This window comes from Belonocnema kinseyi, chromosome 9 (genome assembly GCF_010883055.1).
Source record: "Belonocnema kinseyi isolate 2016_QV_RU_SX_M_011 chromosome 9, B_treatae_v1, whole genome shotgun sequence".
NCBI classification, from domain to species: domain Eukaryota; kingdom Metazoa; phylum Arthropoda; class Insecta; order Hymenoptera; family Cynipidae; genus Belonocnema; species Belonocnema kinseyi.
This window is the reverse complement of record NC_046665.1, coordinates 66,443,478-66,467,433: the sequence shown is the minus strand read 5'-3', so window position 1 is coordinate 66,467,433 and position 23,956 is coordinate 66,443,478. Positions and strand designations below refer to the sequence as shown.

The following is a 23,956-nucleotide window of genomic DNA, read 5'->3' as shown; positions in this document are numbered from 1 at the left end:
AAAAACGGATTTATTTGTCTTGGACTGTAGAATCGTTTGGTGATCATTTAATAACCTCAGCACACTACGGAGGAAGCGTGGAAGCCGTTAAACAATTAGATCATCTGAAAACGGACGATTTTTGTTTAATTAACATTGCGGTATTTTCAGTTGCGGTCAACATTTATAAAAAAATAAAATACAGGTGTGTTCCTCTTTGAATAGCGAACATTTTGGTATATTTTCGGAGTTCACAACTTGCATAGGAAAAAAGTATTAGCCTTTTAAACAATGAAATTTTCCGTTCGCATGGGTTTTCCTTGGTTTATTTGCAAAATCTCTGGTTCTAATAAACATTTTTTCAATTTGAAAAAACGAGCTTATTTTTTATTAAATTTGTGATCATTTGATATGTCGCATGGCCCTGTACCTTAAATAGGTAAAAAGTTATGAGCATTTAAACAATTAATTTGTTAATAACTTTTTAATTTGACCACTTACGGCTTGGCACCTTCGAAAATCTGATTCACGAGGCCAAAATACATAAAAATAACTTAGGTTCCCTCACGGACATTGAAGGGCCACGAAAACCCCCCTTGCTCCTAGACTAGATAAAATCTTTAAATTCACTAGCTCGATTGACTGTAATTAAAACTAAATTTTTTATAACGTATTTATGATTTTTTTTATTCAAAGGATTATAACATTTATTCACCCGGACCATTTTAAATGACTAGCAATATTTACGTGCAGACGCAAATAACAACCCACTGGGCACAACATTTGGCGACGTCGTTATGACGTCGTTACGACATCTTTACGACATTCTATGTCCATGTCGTTAAGATGTCTTTACGGTATCGTAATCGCAAAGACACTGAAACGACATGGACATAGGATGTCGTAAAGTTGTCGTAAAGATGACGTAACGATGTCGTAAAGACGTCGCCAAATTTTGTGTCCACTGGAAAAAGAAGATCGCGACCAAGCGTATTTTTTTTAAGCTAAAGATGGAGCTCTTCTTAGTAAATTGAATAATAATTGCTTGCAAAATTATCAAGAAACAAGAAATATAAATTAGGGCTGTACCGACTGTACTGACAGTGCCCGGCGCGTGGTCATAATAAAATTTATCTTGTTCAAATTAAGCGCGAGCAGTGAAATTTTTTCCGGGACCTTGAACTTAAATCCCGGTAAGAAGCCTTGCATTAAAAGGTATACAAAAATTTCGAATCCCTAAGAATACCGTTTCTGTCCTTCGCTTTTTAATCCTCATTAGGCGGCGAAAATAATATGATCCCAATCCTTTTTATCATCGATCGGATCATGATAAAAAATTCAGAAAATTATTTTTCACGAGAACCATCTGTGTGGAAATTAATCCTGACATCGTAAAATGAACGATTCTATGTTTTAAAAAGTTGTTTACCTCATTATTATTCGAAAAACAGTAAATAAAAATAGCGAAATTAGCTAAATTAAAAGGGATTAAAATTTGTCTATTTCGTGGTTGCTTTGTGGTATTCAGAGAAATATTGTCGGCGCTGTGGAGATTTTAAAGCGGGAGGACAAAAACGGGATCCAGAAGTATTCAATATTTCTCACGTTATCACGAAGTTTCTTATAGATGGGTAAAAGACTTGCAAATTATATAAATAAAATTTTTCATTTTGATGAAAATTAGAAAAGTTATACACTTTTCAAAAATTTGAAAATTTTCAAAAAATATACAAAATTATTTTTTTCATAGAGCCAAAAATCTCATTCAAAATTTTCACTAGATACCAAATATATTTCAAAACTATTCTTGCCGATTTTTTCGACTAGCCCAAAATTAAAAAAATTATAGCATTTTCAAAATTTAAACATTTTTTTTCCTAATATTATAAAAATTGTTGACAAAGTTTCTTATAGATGGGTGAAAGACTTGCAAATTATCCAAATAAATTTTTTTATTTTGATGAAAATTAGAAAAGTTATATACTTTTAAAGAATTTAAAAATTTTCAAAAAATATAAAAATTTATTTTTTTCATAGATCCAAAAATTTCATTCAAAATTTTCACTAGATACCAAATATATTTCAAAACTATTCTAGCCGAATTTTTTGATTAGCCCAAAATGAAAAAAAATTAGAGCCTGTATAACGTAACTGTTAAGCGCGACGCGCGATTATCGCAATGAGAATGTAATCGTCAAGGCCGTAGGTGCTTTGAGAACCTTCTTTAATGATAAATTAAAAAAAAAGTGTTCAGCTTCACTTAAGAGAAGGGAAAATGATTAAACAACCACAGCAGGGCCCTATTAGGATCAGGGAAAATAAAATGTGAACATTATTTTGCAATATCAGAATAGCAGTACCAGACTAAGATACACACAAAAAAAATTGTAATAGGCCTCTGATATAATAGTTTTTAACATAGAATGTAGAAAATTTCGCATTGTGGTCTGTGCACAAATGTGGAGGGTAATGGAAAAACCGAGCGCGGAGCGCGAGATAAATATATTATCGAGCGCTGGAGAATGGTGGAAAAATCAATTGGTTTCCGAGAAAATCATTTGTTCCGGTCCGGAACACTTCTTTTTCAAATGAAATTTGTCCTTCAAAAAATCATCGTAAAAACTTTTAATTATGTAGATATAGTATATTTTACTATATTTCTTAGTTGAAAATTAATTTGGTGGCAAATTTAAATATTTTTATTTCAAAATTCGATTTTTTTTAAATTGATTTTTAAACTTAAAGCTAAATTATTTTATTTATTTTTCTACTTATTTTTTAGTTGAAAATTCCATTCTTTGGTTACAAATGCGTGTATTAAAAAGTCTTGTTTCTTGGTAGAAGATTATTTTTCTTGCTGGAAAAAGGCGAATCGTTTTAAACGATATTCAGAAGTTTTGAAAGAATTTAAAAAATAATTCAAAAGTTGAAAAGTTTCAAAATAATTAAAAATAAAATTATATACGAAAATTTCATTAAGATTCCTATAAAAATTATGAATGGGTTTTATTTTAGAACATTAATTTGAAGAGAATATTGAAGAAGACTTCAAAAGATTTTCAAAATTTTATCGAAAAATCAGAAACTTTTAAGATATTTTTTTATATTGCAGGATTGATTAAGAGTTTATGGAAAAATTTTCAATGATTTTTTTCTTTAAATAATTATTTTTTACAGAATTCCTAAAAAGAGTTTAAAACCAAAAACAAATTTGGAAGACTAAATAAAAATTGAACAATTATTATTTTAGAAAAAATTCGATTAGGTTAAAAGATATTCAGAAGTTTTTAAGCGATTCAAACCTAATTTAAATAGTTTAACAAAGTATATATTTTTGAAGATCTTGAAATAAGATTTTGACGTTTTTAAATGATTTTTTAACCTTTTCAGATAATAACAAAATATACTTAAGTTTCCTGTAAACAAATTTAATGATTTTTCATTTAAAAAAAAAGTTTAAAAGAATATTTAACAAGATTTCAAAACCAATTTTGATGTATAAATGACAATTGAATAATGATTGATTTGTGGCAACTCAAAATAAAAAGGATTTAACTTCTAATTTAAAAAGTTTTCATTAAAAAAATTGTAATCTTTTAAGTTTTAATGCTTTTCACTGAAAATTTATTAAAATGATATAATTTAAAAAAATTCCAGATTGGTTGTTTCATTGTTCAATTTAGAGTATTGAAATCACGAAGCAATAATAAGGAGATCCAACTGCCAGTGGGAAGCCATTTGAAAATGACAATAGAAACATTACCGTCAGAGGTAGAGACATTACACAAAGATCTTAACTTTTCGTGCGCAGATGCGCAGTTGTCCCCTTCCAGTACATGGAAAAGTCTGCGAGTGAAAAAGGTAGTCAACTTGACGTAAGTTAGAGAGGTTCTGTTCTTTTGTTGATCATCATACGAACGATACACGAAATAAATATATAAACAGTACTGTCGGTACTTGTTTGAAAAATGTGTGAACAGATTTTGAGAAGAAAAAATATAGGTAAGTACCTTTTAAATTTATAATATGATAAAGAAATAATGTAAGTAATATAACTTGATTGAAAAATTTAAAGTTTTTCGAAACGTAAACATGAAAAATATTATAATTTCATTAAAAGTTATTATGAGGTGACTCAGTTTAGAAATTGGTAAATTATGTATTTATAAGCACACGGAAAAAAAATTCTTGAAGCGAACGAGTGATTCGAGAATATATTAAACTGAAAGAAAGTGTACACTTGGATTAGGTAAAACGTTTAGTTAGAAGAGTTACACATTTAGTTACTTTATGTAAATTGTTCTCGTAAATCAGGAACTTGGACAAAATTGCTAAGTTCGAAAGTTTATTATTTTCGACAGATTATGTATAATTGTATTATCTTCAGACTAGAAAAAAATTTAGTTGTTATAGAAATATATTAACTTACAGTAGCCAATTTTTCGTCTGGTATCGCGAAAATGAATTTCCCTGAAATCCGTGTAATGCATTTGGAGGTCAAGTTTGTTGTTTTTATCGCGTTTCTTGATGTTTCAATATAGTTATCGCCTACAATCGAAACACAAGTAAATTATTATTACTGCATCATAAACTTCGTTTAATATTAACATTCGCGCACATTTTAGGTGGTAAAAAGCGTTTAATTGTCCAAATTAAATCTCAACTGTCACTGCTCCCGATTAGACCGTCGCCATTTTATTTCGCTGCTCCCATAATGCACCGGTGCTCTTCCGATAATTGCTTCAGACACCTATTCTTAATATCCCTATTATAGCTATACTTATTAGGGGTTTGACTATACGATATCCCTGGTATATGGAAAATGGTCAAGGATATTCATTTTCGCTGATCCAGGGATCTTTCTAAATTCCTTCGTTCGCTCAATTTTTTTTACCGTGCATGTATACAATTTAATCAGCACGGATAATTGCAAACAATGTAATATTATAATGAAGCGCCCTACCGATTGAAATCTCAAACTATATGCGCTAAAGATTCTCAACCCAGTGGGCCCAAAATTTGGCGACGTCTTTACGACATCCTATGTCCATGTCGTTAAGGTGTCTTTGCGATATCGTAAAGTCATCGTCAGATCATACGACTTATTTACGACATCGTAAAGACACCTTAACGACATGGACATAGGATGTCGTAAACACGTCGCCAAACTTTGTGCCCACTGGGAAGGCTCTGAGAAGCTCTGAGAAATTCTCCGCAGGCACTCAGGTAGTGAGTAAAGGTTAAATTTCTAAATCATTTCTATTAAAATTAAATGACATTTATGTAAAACAATAAAATATATTAGACGTTTATTGTACGTAAAGTGAGGGCTTTAAAAATGCAAAGTGATTCGCCTTCATCGGCGTGTAACTTGCACCACAACTCGGCACTTGACACCTGCATCAAAACAAACAAACGAACAGAACCTCTCTAACTTATGTCAATTTGACAAACTTTCTCACTCATACACTTCTCACTCACACACTTCTCCATGTATAGGAAGAGGACAACTGCGCACCTGCGCACGAAAATTTAACATCTTCCTGTAATGTGCATACCATTTATGGTAATGTTTCTATTGCCAAGTGGGAAAACGGAATTAGGTCTCCTTATTATTCCTTCATGACTGAAACTTATAGCAAGAAATTTTTTTTTGAACCTTCGATCTGTATAATTTATGAAGCTTAGAATTGATTTATTTTGCAATTTACCGATATTTATTTTAAAATTGGGAAATTAAAAATGATTATTTTTTCAAATTAATTTTAAGAGTATATTTAAAAAGATTTATAAAGATTTCCAAAATTGTCAGAAAATAATATGGACGATTTTAACAGATTATTTTAATTTTGTAAGATATATTCAAAATTTTATGGAAAACTCGAATGATATAAAAAGTAGTTGTTAAGAAGTTTCAAAAGAATTAAAAAAAATGATAACAAATTAAAAAATATTGCATAACATTTTAAACCACATTTAGGTTATTGAAGATTATGAAATTAAATGTTTAAACTATGTAAGCATATTGAAAGGCTGACATTGTTATAAATAATAAATTGTTTAAACAATTATATTTGTTGACATGATTTAAATATAACCTCATTAGAATTTGAAGTGGAAAATATTAGAAAAAACTCCGAGTTTCTAGCATTATTCTAAAATAATATTTTTATAAATAATAAATTGTTTAAACAATAATCTTTGTTAATTTCATTTAATTTTTAAATATTAATGCCTTTTCGTAACTATATGTAACTATTTTATTAAAAATTAAACTACTTTACGGAAAGCTTATATTTTGATAAAAATGCAAATAACTTTATGGTTAAAGATTCACCTGCTTTGAGTGAGGATTTAACTCTTTTAATTAAAAATTGGTCCTTTTTTATTTTATTCAGCTGCTTTTGATTTAAATTCACAATATTTTTTTGCTTAAAATATTAAATATTAAATTTGTCTTTGAGAACTCATCTTTTTTAGTTGGAAATTCAACTGCTTCTTTAAAAATTGAGCTACTTTGTTGATTAATAAAAAAACAGTAAAATTTTACTACACTCCATCGTCTAACGTTATTATTAAATCACAATGTGGGGGGGGGGCAATGATACGGATCCGAAAAAGAGGAATTTTTAGTTAAAATAATGAATTATCATAACATATCGTAAAATATAACAATTTCTAGTTTCAGATACAAATTAGATGAATAAATTTGAAATTTTAGAAATTCAAGTAGAAGGAATTCGTTTCTTCCATTCAAATAGCTTGAGATTAAGTTGAATATCTCAGTTAGTGACAAATTATAATAAAAATTTATTAATAAATATTTTTATGAACAATTTATAATAGTTAAGTATTAATTATCAAATATTCCAGGGATTTTCACATGGTGAATTTGAGCACACAGTGCTATTATTCATTCTCATTTTTATTTAGAAATCGAATTTTTTCTACGCCTAAAAATTCGTATTTGTTTATAAAATATTTGGTTACAAAAACTATTTACAATAATGTTTATTCTTAACGTTTTAATTATTTTGGTGATTAAACGTAATACTTATATTAATATGTACATTGAATCAACCTAGTACTAGTTGTACAATATTTTGAAATTCAAAGTAATAAAGTTCATGGATTTTAAACTGAAAACGTTAAAAAAGTGAATAATATGTACTATAGTAATATTAACCAATTTTTTAATTAGTACCGTGTAAATTATATAAATATCAAATTGGAAACTAAATTGAATATTTCAAATTAAAACTTTCTAAAATTAGCCATATCTAATGTTTTATTTAATTTAAAAAGTACGATTTAACGTGAAAGTTGATTAGACCAAACTTTCTAAAATGAAAAAATAAATTCACCTTTATTTTCACAGTTCAAAATAACAAAATATTTTCATTTTTAAACTTCAAAATCAAATTATTTTAAAGATACGTTTAAAATAAAAAACTAATTTTGAATAGGAAATTTTTTATTTGAAAAATATTCCAAAAAGTTCGACATCCCAAGCTCAGTTAAAAAAAATTTTGACTGGAAAATTGAATAATTTCTTTAATGTTTAATGGTATCAATTTTAAAATGTTGAACTTACACGGTAAGTGCTAAATGCTCCACTTTCCCCTATTATAAGTTTAAATTTTGCAATTAAAATTGAAATAGTTGAATTTCAAAAAAAGTTTAGGTACTATTTATATTCTATTTAAATTGAATTTTTATAGTTCAAGTAAACTAAATTTGAGTACTAGAATTTGACAATTGTCCATTTAAATTTTTCTTATTCTTATTATTTAATTCAAGAAATAATTATATATGCCACATTTTTATCTAAAAATATTTCTATTTTCTTTAATTATTATAAAACTTGCAATAAAATATAGCAATTGCTATATTTGTAAATTTGTGTGAAATATATAAATATTAGTAGTAAAAGTTATTAATAAAATTAATAATAATTAATAATTAATTAAAATTAAATAATTATTAAAAATAATTAATAAATAATTAATTAATTAGTAATTAATAAAAAGTTAGTAATAAAAGTTATTTTTATATTATTAAAAAAACGCTGATATATTTTTTCCTAATTATATTTTATTTTTGGGAAGAATAATGTCTTTCAAGCCCGCGCGGCGTGAGGTACAATGACTGTGAAGGGCTAGCAACCAGTCGAACGACAAGATTTATTAGGGCCAGTTTGACCTAGTCTTTTGACTGCCACTGACAGCCAATGGCTGCTTTTTGATGAGCCCTGAGGTACGTTATTAGGAAGGGTCCTATACAGGCACCTATATAGGATCCTATATCATTTGCTATAAGTGGCACCTATATATGCGAAACATATAGGATCCTATGCAGGTTCCTATATAGGATCCTATATAGGAATCTATATAGAAGTTTTCAGTAGGGTACCAATTGTTTGATATTCATCTTACAAATTAACAGATTCGAACCTAAATGGATAGAATCCTACTTTGTTTTGCCATATTAGCAAATTAAATCTTTGCGAATGAAATAAATGATAGTAAATCGAAGTAAGACGAGACTTAAGATTTCATTCTCAGTTCAATATTTCCATTGCCATTGCCAAAGCCTGTCGTAATTACTGAAACATTTCGTAATTTCTTGTATTTAATTTTAATTTTGAAAATTTTCGCATCACTTCAGTTGCTTCGCAGCTTTTCAATTCACTTCTCGGGTCCGTAGGTGTCGCTTGTTTATTAGAAGATTCAAATTGCTTAAACATTTTTCTTCCCATTTATATCACAATTAACCCGGGTAGGAATTGCCTCATTATTCCTAAACTAAATATTGGCTCTTAAGAGGCCGCAGTCAGATTTTCTAGCTGGAAGAATCTAGGCTTTTTCTCTGCTGGCCCTCGACAGGTTATTGTAGTGTGTTACTTGACTTAAATTATTTATATACTCACTTTTTAACCCTATATTTTTTACTTAAACTGTATAAAAGGCTTTGTTCGTTAGCATATATTTGAAAAATAATTTATATTAATTAATTATTTTCTCGAGGGGACCTTGTAAAGTCCTCGACAGGTAAAACGCGCAATACAGCTTGTGAGTGCAATTTAGCACAGTAATTTTCTTACGCATAATTATACTTGTATTTAAAAAAGTAAAAATTTTAAAAATTACCGAGATGCAATCTTTTAAAAATTTCATTTTTTTCTGAAAAAATATAAAACATTTGGTGTCTTAAAAATTTGAAAAGAATTTTTTCAAAGATCGAATTAATTTGAAATCATTTAAGTACGTTTAAAAATCATATATAACAAATCGAGCTTCAAAAATCTTTTTCCCTCATTTCTAAAGTATCGGATGAATGCCGTCAAGCATTTATAATATCGCACTCAGCGTGGCATCGTAGCTATGGGGATTATGTGTTCGACTTATAAGCGTGCGATGCGTTCGTTCGAATCTCGGCGCTTGCGGATATTTTGATAAACTGCGTTTGTCTTTAATTAATAGTAATAAGTCTTCCCTAGTTAAATTTAACAATTAGTTTAGTTTTAGAATAACTTGTGGAGTATAGTTAAGAACTGAATGTCAATAAAAAAACGAGAAAACGGAGGAGTGTTTGTCAGAGCTTTACAGAAAGGTCTAAAATCTTTAAATTTAACTTTTGCAAAGAAAACGTATTTTACATTTGGATTCATATTTTCCTTCTTTGAATTAAAAATTTCTGGTAATATATTATGGCAATGTGCTAGTTAAACTTTTTTACTATTACAACCATAGCAACATACTTCAGAATTTAAATCATGAACAATTTTTCAATAATTTAATAATATTTTATTTGAACCAACAAAATAAGAAACAATGGTAAATGCTTTTGAATTTATAGCATATGCATTTGACCGCGCGCGAAAACACCGTTTGATGCTTCAAGCCAATATTTTATTGATTCGGCATTATTTTTTGCTCAGTGTGTGAGGGACTATCTCAATTCTATAAAGACCCTATTAATAGGCCCTCATTGGATATCACTTGACTAAATTTATCTGAACTATAGTATTATTTATTTTATTACTCAGTAATTCTTTATTTACATTATGCTTATTTCAATTATTGTCGTAAACAAAACCAGGAGACAAATTCGCGTATTTTCTGGAAATATCACAAAATTGAATTTCCAGAAAAATAAAGAATAAAATAAAGTAATAAGTTTATATGTATATTTATATTTCGAGAACTTTTAAAGTGAAATTGCTCCTTAAAAATAGTTTTATAATATTGAATTGTATTTTTCAAATGTGAAGGAATTGAAAATATTTGTTAAAAAACAAACTTAAAAAATTGCAATGCTTAGGTTGTAACCAGATGGGCATCAGGTATTTTCCGAATAATTATTGAGGACCAGCTTGGGTCAACATTGACCCGAGATTTCAAACATCTTTTAAATATGTTTAAAGTCCAGTTTTTTTATATAAATAGGAGTGAAATTAAATCGTTAGAGAGTCTAGAAAAAGAGTAAATAAGAGCGAAAACGATATTTTTATTTTGTACAATTTTATGAAAGAAAATTCAACAAAAAGTACGAAAAAATGACAAAAATGACTTTTTTCTATTTTTTAATGTTATTTCTTTTGTTTTTATAGTAATTGAAAAAAATTAGTGGGTTTTTTAATCTGTATACTTTGCTGTACAAACTTCTTTAACTGGTTTTTCTATTCTTTCCAAAAAGTATATTTATCTCACCGAGTGAATGTGCCCTATGTGATAAATTTTAATGCTTACATTTCGGGCAGTTATTTTTTTCAATTGAACTTTCTCAACAAAATATGAGTGTAAATTGAAGTTTAAGATGTCAGCTATCTAATCAAAATGTAAAAATATCGTTAAGTTAAAATTGTTTAAATAAACAAATAACTTTAAAAATAAGGTAAAGAAAGGTGATAAATGCCCATTTGTTAAAGTATTCTGCTTAAGAATATAACTGCACTGAAAATTTTTTGGGCGAGCTGCTAGCCCACATGGTAGAGCTGCAACACCAAATGCGTCGCGCGCTGCTCGCCTGCAACTTGGTACACATCCTCTCTCACATTGGACACGCTGAGTGCCCACATTGGAACAGCTGTAGTCCCAACAGTATTGGTACAGTAACGCTCCCTTTAGGCGGGAGCACGTGATCCCCACGCAGAGTTTCGCGTGGATTCATACTGTTATTGTTTATACTCGTGGGCAATTTCATTCTCTTTTGTGGGAGTACTGCGCTCCCAACACACGAGAAAGTATCTGCTCGCACGTTTAGTACTATAGCTTACTTAAATGTGGCCTGTCCACTGTACCAACCATGGTGGTGGCATTGCGTTGCGACTAACAAGTCAGCTGCTTGCTCAAATTTTTTTCAGTGTAGAATGAAATTTTATACTGCAAAATATAAACAATAGGATGGTCCAAAAATGCATGGCAAAATTCCACCCCCCCCCCCATTTTATTCCAAATACGAAAAAAGAAATTCCCTAATTTTTCATTTTTTGATTTCACTTTATTTCGGTTTTGACTTTTAGTTTCCCATGTAAAATGCAGGTGGAAAAATCACTTTTTTGAGTTTTTGGAATAATTTATTACGGTTTGAAAAAATGTGACGGGAAAGTACGGAATTTGTGTACCGGTCGTGGCGTTTTGTCAGTTTAAGGGTTAAATTTAAAACATTGTTAGTCTAAATTATTTAATTTTTATCTCATTTAATTTGAAATTGCTTAACGTAGAAAAGGAATAACTATTTAATATTCAGCAATATTTCACTGTTCATTTAAGATGAGTAAATTGAAACCGTATAGTTAAAGGAAAACAACTTGAAACTGAATTGTTTAAGATAGAAAGCTTTAAATCTTTAGATTTTCGAAGAACTTTTAAACTTTTAGCGTTACAATTTTTATTGTTCTATTTAAAAAGTGTTAAATTTATAAGTGAAATTGTTAAACTTTAACACATAAATAACAATTGAATACTTATTATTTGTATACAAAATTTGAGTAAGTTGAGTAAGTAGGTGCGCTGCGGTGCTTCCTCTTCCCCAGCGAATAGCGAACAGTAATAGAGATGCTGCGTATTTTTTTTCCACTGCAACACTTTCAAATTAAATGAATAAACAAGATTCGATAAAAAAATTCCCTAAAAATTTTGCATTCACTTTTCAACTTAATAAGAATAGTATGGATCAAAATTGACCATATGTCCGCTTTCCGACCGCCCTGTGCGAAAACCAGCGTTGAGCTGAAAACGGCCCCATGCCCTTCGAATAGGCCGAACTTTTCCCCTAATTATCAGCATATTTGCTGCGCCCCTCCGATGTTTCCCTTTTCAGAAACTTCACTTTTAGAATCGCCTCGGGTCAAAAATGACCATGCTGGTGCCCAGCGGGCTAATGACGCATTTTATTCTAATTTAATCTATATAATAAAATACATAAAAGTAAAATTTGTCGAACTTTAATTTAAGATTATTAATTTAATTGAAACAAAACGCGTTTTTCATAATTAATAAAAAATGTTAAATAAATCAATAACAGCAATTTTTTTGTTCTTGAACATAAACAGGGTGTTATCAAACCTCAATTAATCTACTTCGAAGTTTGTATGCGAAAATTTTAATCTACTCATAAAGAGTTATCAATCACAATCCATGAATTCAATTCCTGCCTGAACTTTGAAATTTGTGTAATTTATATTTATAAAGAATTATTTAAAAACTGTATGGAAGTACTCGCATATTTTCTAATATTCAAAATAAAATATTTATTGACTATCCGTAATTCGAAAAAGTATTTTTTAACATATTTTTAATTCTTTTTAGGGATAAAATGCATTAATTCGTTTGTGTCAAGGATTATGAGGAGCAAGCTTTGAAGGTTTTAACTCCCCTTACAAGAGATTTTTATAAAGATGGGGCTGGAGAAGAAATTTCTTTGAAATTGAACAAACAAACTTTTGACAAGTTCTTATAAGGAGTCCATTCAAAATTATGTTACTTGCTAAAAAAAATGATTGGTTAATCATTTATTTTATTGAATGACGGCATCAAGATTATTTTTTAGGCCACCGGAAACTTATTATTATATTTTTAAGCTTTCAAACCTCAGGAATTACATTTTTTTATGATTAATAAGTTTATTGTTGGTAAATGTTTATTAAATTTACTAATGTGAAGTTGTATTAGTAATTATACTATTTCCAATAACGCAACTGTTATTTATTAATATATTAATTATCTTCTTCTTTATTGCAATATTAGACAAATTATCAAGTGCTAAATAAAAAATTTTAAATACGAATTTGTTAGAATCAGAATTATACCAAGAATGTTAAGAGATGTTACAAAAGTGGATCTAAGCACCACAGTTTTGGGTGACAAAATTTCGATGCCCTTAGGAATTGTGCCAATGTATTTGCAAAGAATGGCTCATCCAGATGGAGAAGGTGCCAATCCGAAAGGTATGTAATTCATCAAAATTATTTCAAAAATGCTGTATAGTATAATTGGTCTTTTTTAGCCAATTGCTTAAACCCCTGTAGTTTTTGTCAGGTGTCCGTCCATCGTACTTTTTCCCTCGAGACCATGCATCCCTTGAACAGCTCCTATCTCATGAGACCAAACTGATCCTTTGAGAACCAAATTATCTTACAGAACCTAGCCTAACCTGATGGACCCACCTATCCCTCGAAGCCACAGCTATCCTATGGGTCGCCACCCTATCCCTCGGAACTTCCCCTATCTCACGGAACCCCGGATAGCCATCAGAACCCATCTGTTTCTCGAAACCCAATCTATCTCTCGGGAAACAATCTGTCCCACAGGAGCTCACCTTTCCCTCGTGATCCCACTAATCCTGCAGAATCCAACCTAACCCTCAGGCCACACCTACCCCTCAACTTTCCCTGTCATTCGGGACCTAAGCTATCCCTTAGAACCACACCTATCTCGCGGGACCTCATCAATCCATCGGAACCTCACCTAACCCACAGAATTCTACTTAATCCATTAAAACCCATTCACCACTCGGGAAGTCCTTTATCCCGCAAGACTTTCTCACCTGCCCGCCTGTACCCCACCTAATACAAACCTAAACATTACTATTTCAAAATAAAAACTAATTTACAATTTTACCATTGATCTAAAGAAAATGTTTTTATTCTCTTCCCTTGAAACCTTTCAAAACTTTTAGGCCTCCTAAATATCTTTCTAAATAATTAAAACTTTTCCTTTTTTTCAATCCAGCATAATTAAAATATTTGTCTTAAAATCTTCCATTTTCTGATTCGACGTTTCTAGAAACGTTTTGAAATGTTTAAAAATTATTTTTAAATATTAATATTTCAACATAAGAAGTCACTTAAAAGCTTTCCAGCAATCTAACAGAAAATCTGTTTTCTTGAAAATTGGATACTTTTCAAAATTCTTTCAAAACTAATTTTTGTGAAAATTTCCAACAATTTCCATTTTGTTTGAAATCTTTTGAAATATTCTCAAGATAACATTTTTTCTTATCTTTTAAAACTTCTAGGCCTTGTAAATATCTTTTGAAATAATTCGAATTTTTCTTAAATTTAGTATAAAATCTTGCAAAATGAACAAAATTGCCTTAAAATTTTCTAATTTTTTTCGATTTTTTTGGAAATCTTCTGAAATGTTTTGAAATTTTTTAGAATTATCTTTCAATTTTTTTTCCAACATGAGAAGTCAATTAAAACTTTCGCAGGAATCTTAAAAAATGTATTGTCTTGAAAAATCAAAACCTTTCAAAATTCATCAAATGTTTATTTTTTTCAAAATTTTCAAAAATCTACATTTTGTTAAACATTTTTTGAAATATTCTAAAGATTACATTTTTAAAAATATTTTAAGACACTTAAGCCTTCTGAATATTTTTTAACCTTTTGTCCTCATGTTGGGTTTTCTGGCACAGGAATTTTCTATTTTTTCAGAACAAGTGTTGGTATAATTAATGGTTTAAAAAATATAAATCTGTCAATAGCATAATAGTTTCTCGCAATTTATTCTATAGACTCAGAAGAATAACTTAATCTTTCCAGATTTCAATAATAAAAATAACATAGGAAAAAACCTCATGGACATGAAAGACCCACGGTGCGGACCGCGTATGTGAAATTCACCATGAAGACGAAGGGTTTAAATTATTCCAATTTTTCGAAAATTTTAAAAAAATAAAACGAATAAATAAAATAATAAAATAATAAAAATAAAATAACAAAATATATATCTTATAAATAATAAAATATCTCTTATTTTACAGCTGCGGAAGCAGCTGGGATCATTTTTACTTTATCAACCATGTCCACGAGTAGTATAGAAGAAATTGCAGCAGCTGCACCGAAGGCAACTAAATGACCTCAACATTATGTATTTGTCAATAGAAAATTGACACTTGAATTCGTACATTGAGCAGAGAAAGCTGTTTCAAAGCATTAGTTCTGACAGCGGATGCACCAATTTCTGGAGATAGGAGAAATGAAATAATTTCAATATTCCTCTTCATTTAAAGTTAGTATATTTCCAAAATATTAGTTCAGAATGAAATTTTGGAACTACTAAAAAATATGTTACTTTTTATTGAAAAAATGATAGAATTTTATTTTTATCACCTTACTTATATCCCAGTAATCATGATTAATTTTAAGAATTTATCAAAGAGACCAGAAAGTGACTTTTTGATTATTATTTAATATTGTTAAATTTGTAAAATTTCAATTTAGAATATTTTCAACCTGAGGTCTTTTAACTATTAAGGTTTCTATTTTTAAATAAGAGTTTGATTTCTAAAGTACGAAAAATTCTGAATTGTATATTCACTTGAAACGTTTCAAACTTCAAAACTGTAGCTAAACTAAAACTTAAAATAAAGTTTAAGAATCTTAAAATAGGTTTCGAACGTTCAAACACTAAAGGGTTAACAAACAAAATGGTGTGAAAGCGGTTTAAAAGAAAAAACTGACAGGTTAATGTATTATTAAATAATTTTTTATAAAGTGGCCAAAATAATACTAATATATGCTAAAATTAGATATGCGAACATTGAGGAATACTCGATCCGAAATAATGTTTACAATAGACCAATACACAAACTTTTGGACAAATCGCTTTCATGGGAAGATGTTTCATGGCTAAAAAGGTATTTCGAGTTTCTCAAAATAATTTTTTAAAATATAAACATGATTTTAATTTTAAACATTATTACAACTACTTTTTTATTTTAGTCAAACTCGCCTTCCAATTGTTATAAAAGGAATCTTAACTGTAGAAGATGCTCTTTTATCAATAAAATACGGGGCGAGTGCAATTCAGGTTTCTAATCATGGAGCTAGACAGGTTGATGGAGTGCCTGCATCGATTTGTTTATTAAAAATATATACAATAAACTATAATTATGAAAAAATTTGTAGTATTTATATGATTAAATTCATTCATTGTGTTATTTCGCAGATTGAAGTTTTGCCAGAAATAGTTCAAGCGGTCGGAGATAAGTTGGAAACTTATATTGATGGAGGAATTACTCATGGAACTGACGTTTTTAAAGCTTTAGCTCTGGGTGCAAACTGTTAAGTAAGACTAAACATAAAGTGTTTAAAAACTAAATTATTAAGAAATTAATAAAAAAGAAATGAAAAATAAATCTCTTTTATAATTTAAATACAATTAATAAAAAAAACAGAGCCTTACTTCAAAATTGTTTCACTAATGAATGAAAAATTAGGAAACTTTCTTTATCATTACAAAATATTACTCGAGAAAAATGATTTAAAATATTATAATCACTTAACAATTATTACTTTACAGGATGCCGATCCATGAAAGAAGTGACGAAAAATTTTGTGTGCCACGAATCCAAATTTAGACATTTGTGATATAAAAAATATTTTGTGTGTACACAATAAATTAAAGTTAAATATATAATGAAAATTTAAGTATAAAATTAAAATTTGAAAATAATTATTTGTACCATTAACACCTAGCTAAAAATTAGCGTTATGTTCTTGAATTAAGAGTCCTTATTCTGATCCCTCTAATAGCTTAATTGGAAAAGCACCTGACCGAAAATCAAAAGTTTTGTGGTTCGATTCCCAATGGAGTGAAGATGGAGTAGGATCTTTTTTTTTCAAGAAATAATTTTAATCTTAATTTAAAAATATTATTTTCCATCTAGTCTTATTAGGACGTTAAGCATTTTCTGTTATTGAAGATTCTTAACTTGATCGATATTGTGTAGATTCTTCTACCTTCATGGTTTGGAGGGTTGATCTACTGTCGGTAAGGTACAATCTCTGATGATATAGCAGATAAATTTAAAAATTTGAAAAAATTTAAGTATAGAAAATATAACAATCATACTTCACGAAAGATGTCACAATGATACCTAAAGTTCTATTCTTGTATATTCTTGTACACTTGTATTCATTATAAGGTAATTTCATACATTTCATACGTGTAAAAAACTGAGCGTTCCAAAGTTTTTTTTAGAATTTTGTTATAATTTTTTGTTGTATTATTACAACATTAAAAATACGTACCGTAAACAATAAAATAGTCTCTTAAGTCGCTAATGTTTTATATGTGTTCAAAACAAATTTTTTTCGGGAATATTTTTTCATTAAAAAACAGATTAAATATACGCAAGGTCTTCCTATTCCTCTACATATTTACAAATAACTACTATTATACTTTTTATTCTTAATACATGTTTTGCTTCTAAACCATTTTCATATATATATATATATATATATAAATGACGTCGTGAGACGTGGTTGTGGCTGAAATTTTACCGCGATTTCGCTGGGAGCGGGTGCAATTTTCCAGATTAGCACCCGATCCCGGTGAAATCCTGCGGCTGTCTCTACGACAAATTTTTAATTATATATATAATAAAATTTTATATCTTTCAAGATCGTAAAATTATTTGCATGTCCGCTAAAGAACCGCAACTGTAATTATTCTCAAACATCCGAGGTAAGCAAACTTCGCTATTTTATGATTTTTTTAAAAACTTGATTGAAAACAGTTTACTTGAAAATTAATTTATATTTCGAGATGCCAGGAAAAGTTACATTCGCTTTCACACTAATAAGTAAGTAAGAAAATGAAAAAATACATTTCTTGCGATAGATTTTATTCAATAATTAACTTATATGATAAATTCTGGATTCAGTAATAGCTTTGATTAATAAAATTGTACTATTTGGATGAATTCTGGCAATAATATTCATCTAGCTTGCGTACCGGATATATTTGCACGAGCCCAACTGTGTACAGATGGGCCAGCTAGGACATGGAAGGACACAGATGGTACCCTCCCAACTCTGCAACTGTCAATGCGCATCATTCCAGAATAGTATGTTGCATTACAAGGGATGAAACACAGTGATTGCAAAGAGTGTGTAGTTTGCTGCTTGAGCTAAGCGAAGGCTACATTCACACGAGTAGCGATCGTCGTGTTACATTCCTAGTAGTGCATATTATTTTTCATAGCGCATCTATTGAAACTTCGAGTTTTGATACCTGTAGAGCGGGTTGAAACACAGTGTTTGCATCCATAGGGTAGAAACATTTTGTCTTCGAGTTGCGGTACGTGTAGTGCGGGCTGAAACATAGTGTTCACATCCCTAGGGTTGAAATATTTTTTTAAGCTCTAGAATAAGCACGTAGGAAGGTAGGGTCTACAGGTGCCTCAACTCGAATTTTCAATAGATTTGCTATGAAAAATGATATACATTACTATAAGTGTAACACAACGATTGCAACTCGTGTGAAGGCAAAACTATTAAAAATTCGAGTTGAGGTACCTGTAAACCCTACCTTTCTACCTACCTACCTGTGTACCCTAGAGTTTGAACAAAATGTGTCAACTCTGGGGATGCAAACACCGTTTTTCAGCCCCCTCTAAATGTATAAAAACTCGAAGACAAAATGTTTCAAACCTAGGGATGCAAACAACGTGATTCAACCTCCTCTACTGGTATCAAAACATAAAGTTTCAATAGAGGCGCTATGAAAAAGATTTTTTCGTAAGTGTTACGATCTTACAAAAAAATTAATGGTATTGTATTTGTCTCTAAATGTTCGTAAGATTAAATTTCATTATTTATATGAGCACACATTTTCTTCTTTAAAAAAAATCGTTATGGTATATTCATGGGGTGCAAGAAGGTGGTGCATGGATTGCATTACAAAACGTTTCAGGAATAATGCTTTCAATGTAAATACTACTTTAAAAATGCAATACTTTGATTTAAATTAATTTTTTTAATTAATAGAAGAATACTTGAATTAGTAATTTTTTATCAAAAAAATTAAAAATAAAGCAGTGTAATTGTTTCAGCCAACTAGAGTCACATTGTTTTTTCGTTTAGTGACGTTGGGAATGGATTAACCTTGCTTGATTTCGCATGATTATTATTAGAGGCGCTTGCTTCCTGATGGTCAAGAAAGTTTCTTACAATGCGACAAGTGTTTAATAAAACCGCCTTCTGAGCTGCTGCCAATACCCTACTGACTCCTAAATGTCCAAGATGTTTTGTGCATCTTGCTTGCACATTGCCTGGAGCCGAAATCACAATGGGATAAATAGATGCTTGATTCACATTCCTCCATATGGTCTTTACTTCATGCCAATACAAGATGTAATCTTTACTTTCTAAAACGGCCACTGGAGTGTATCTATAGAAAGGCATCCATTCTTTTAAGATTTCCAGCTTTGGGGCAAGTTGTTGATGTACAATGCTCGCTACATCAATATGTCTGTGCGTATATTCTCTCTGAGCCATTATGCGACCGCCATCAATAATGTGCTCAATGGATTCGTTGGTATCTCCACATAATAGGCACCGGTGGAACACGTCCTGATATAACACGCGTTTGCGATAATTCCTGGTGCTGACAACCTTGCCCTGTATCGGAATGACTTAACCAAATATTGGATGCCTCAATATCCACTTCATGTTGATCTAACGTTTTGGGGTGCTCGCCGTGGATAGCTTTCGGCCTCCATTGTATTTCTAATTCCTCTATGGTTTCTGCCCTGATATTTAAGGCCCCATCTAAGGACAAATGAAAGGGCGTGTAGTCAAGATCCGCTTTGCAGATGGCGTTGTAAAATGCAAAATTTCGTTTGCTGTTAAAATAGTCCTTCAACTGTGTAACTTGTGACTCACACAGTTTTTTAACATCTACAACGCCTCTACCCCCGACATGCCGTGGTAGAGCTACCTTGTCAATCGCTGAATTGTTGTGGTGCATTCGCTGCTTCATCATTTCTACGCGGACGATTCTGTTTAACTTGTCAAGGTCGGTGTTGGGCCATTTGATGAGCCCGAAGGAGTATGTGAGGACAGAGATGGCATATGTGTTGATCGCCCTGATTTTGTTCGCCGAGATGAGAAAATTCTTCATAATCAATCTGAGTCTCGTAGTGAAAGCAGTCGTTAGGCTTGTCTTAACTATCGTATGTTGAATACCCTTAGATTCAAAAATACCCATATATTTATTTGATGCCTGCAGCCATTGCCTCGATGTCATTTTGAACTTGCTCTCTAACTATGCGCTCCCTGATTCCACTCTGATTAAATGCACTGTTCTGCATTTATCTAGTCTAAACTCCATGTGGATGTCATTGGAAAACTGCTCCGTGACATCGATCAGATGCTGCAGTTTGTGGGCTGAACTAGAGTACAACTTATGGTAATCCATGTACAGGAGGTGAGTCACTTGATGACCATCCTCATTATCATCAATTCTGAACCCATGAGACATGCTGATTATTGTTTTGCTCAAGGGGTTCAACGCTAAAGAGAACCATAGTGCACTGAAAGAGTCTCCTAGAAATATACCCGTCGTAATGCGTATTGATCTAGTTATCCTGGATTGTCCATGATCAAAATACTTGATTCTTGTACCCCAGAGCCTCATCGCATGGCTTAGAAAGTCAATCATGCGTGGGCAGATTTTGTAAAGTTTTAAACCTTCAAACAAATAGTCATGCGGCTTGGAAGGAAACGCTTGCTTGATTCATGGTAACAGTGTCTATAGGAGATGTTGAATGAAGTCAATAATGATCGTGATTTTCTCAAAAGGGTTATAACTGGAGATGAATCGTGGGTATATAATTATGACGTCGAAACTAAAGCCCAATCGTCTCAGTGGAAGCATCCTGAGTCTCCAAGACCGAAAAAAGCACGTCAAGTTCGGTCAAATGTGAAAGTTTTGCTCACTGTCTTCTTTGATTACCGTGGCGTAGCGCATCAGAAATTCTTACCACAAGGTCGTACGGTCAATAAGGAGTATTACCTTCAAGTTATGCGCCGTTAGCGAGAGGCGATACGCAAAAAACGTCAGGAACTTTGGAAAAACAATTCGCGGCTTTTGCATCACGATAATGCACCTGCTCATTCATCGTTGCTTGTGAAAGATTTTCTGACCAAAAACTGCACCACAGTCATGCCTCAGCCTCCATATTCACCGAAGTTGGCCCCCAGTGACTTTTTCTTTTCCCAAAACTGAAGAGACCCATGAAAGGACATCGATTTTCAACGATTGAGGAGATAAAAACTGAATCGCTGAAAGAACTCAAGGCTATACCATAAAATGATTATCAGAAGTATATCATATCAGAAGATTATCATAAATATTGAGGAATAAATGAATATTTTTTGAGAAAACCATAAAGTCACCTTATTTTTTGAACACACCTCGTACAACCTGATCTTCCATAGTGGATCTCTATCCCTTGGTGGGACAAAAACTGTATTTGCAGGCCAAGTTTTTGCGGCCCAACGTACTAACGGTTGCGACAGCTGCACAGTATACAAAAAATTGCACCTCTAACGCAGTTTGTATGGGTTCAAATACATAGGTAAAGCCTTGCTGTTGAGGGGTTCTATTAGTCCACGCAGATCACTTGTGATGTTCATTTTGGGCAAAGAATACCTTAGTGTTGGTTCTACATACCTGAACTCTAGGAACGCATGGCAAAAATTCCTTTCAAGGTTATGTAGTTTTTCTGTGATTTCGCTATGCACATCATCGTTATTAATATCCGGATGTCATTTTACTTGATCCGGTACATGATGTTCATTATCCCTAGCACCTATGCCTTCAGCTTCAATCACGTCTTCGTTGTCCACATCTTCCAAGGCGAGTTCTTCAAGAGGAAGCTGCTGTTCCACTTCCATTTTGATAGTAGCTATTTCAGCAGCCGAAAGGAATCTGCTTACAGATATTGAGCGTTTCTGATCTGCCAGATTCTGCTAATTTATTTTTGTGTCTAACTCTAAATATTTTAGTGAGAAGAGTCTATGATGTTCTCTCCTCACACTTTGCCCACATTTCTCTGCCAAAAAATAAAGGCGCATAACATCTCTGTTCATATGGTATGTCCATTTTCGCCGCTTTTTTGGTTGCTGAACCTCTGCTTCTGCCTGTGGTTGTATAAGGCCATCCACCTCTGGAGGATGTGGTGGTTTTGGATCATCAATAGATTGAGGAAGAATATCAATTGCTCTTTCTTGACCGTATAACGCGGCATCCTCTAAGTGATGCACATTGCCGTCGTTTTTCCACGCCACATCTACCTGTTGTTTAATCTCAAGCGCTCGGTCTTCTGTCACGTGTAGATTAGTCCTGACGTCCTTCGCCTTAGCGATAAGATCTCTTAGTGCGACTTTCTGTATATTAGGATACTTTGTAGCAAAGTATTATTATTATTTCTTTTATTCAAAACTTTTACTCTGGTGAACCCGGTTATACATCATAACCACGGACTAAGTCAAGTGACTGATGAGATTAGGATGTTATAATTCAATCCAATACGATGTTTGAAACCGCCTTCGATGATGTTGTAAGTATAGCATTACGAGCGACCGTTTGCGTTGGAGGTAACAATTGCCACCTCTGGATGTTTTCTTAGTATTTCTTAATATATTATTCCAAACTTTTAGTCGGGTGAACCCGGTTATACATCATAGCCACGGACTAAATGAAGTGACTGATGAGATTAGGATGTCAGAAGTAAATACAATACGACGTTTAAAACCACCTGCGATGATGTTGTAGGTATACAATTACGAGCGGCCGCTAGCGTTGGAGGTGACAATTGTTACCTCTGTATGCTTTCTTAAAGCTACCATCTGTCACTCTACAGGTTTTTAGTTGCTTCCTTCCTGATGGTTAAGAAAGATTCTCACAATGCGACAGGTGTTCAATAAAACCGCCTTTTGAGCTGCTGACAATACCCTACTGGCACCTAAATGTTCAAGATGTTCAGTGCAACTTGTGCACATTGCCTGTAGCCGAAATCACAATGGGATGAATAGATGCATGATTCACATTCCTCTATATGGTCTTTACTTGATGCCTTAACTTGCTATACTCGTGGATCTTGGTTGTATGAGTTGACTGCAAATTTCTGTTAAGCGGACAAGCAATGTCGATGATGTAGACTCTTCCACCTTTTTTTCTTGCATCACGATGTCAGGTCGATTGGCCCGGATGTAATGATCCGTTTGGATACACTATTAGAGATTGCTGTATTAAGTTTAATATACATGTATTGGAAGTTTTTTTCGGATACGTATATTAAATTTAAGATACCACCAAATTTGAAAGTGCAAACACACATCTAAAATTTAATACTCATGTGTAATAAAATCAATATATATCTGTATTAAATATAATACACATGTTTATAAATTTCAGATGTGTGTCTGAACTTTCAAATTTGGTGGTATCTTAAATTTAATTAACGTGCCCGAAAAAACTTCCAATACATGTGTATTAAACTTAATACAGCAATTTCTAACAGTGCAATAACTTTTTTGCAATTAACTACATAAAGAGAGATTTTTTATTATATTAAAAAATCTCTCTTCATGTAGTTCATTGCAAAAAGTCATTCAGGTATTTTTGAGTCTAGTTTTAGAATGATATCACACATTAATTTTTCAAATAATTTATAT

General features: G+C 31.4%; 1 pseudogene; it reads left to right on the top strand.

Moving 5' to 3' along the window:
- The first annotated feature begins 12,798 nt into the window (after nt 1-12,798).
- Nucleotides 12,799-16,886, top strand: LOC117180576 (annotated as a pseudogene).
- Nucleotides 16,887-23,956: the final 7,070 nt, after the last annotated feature.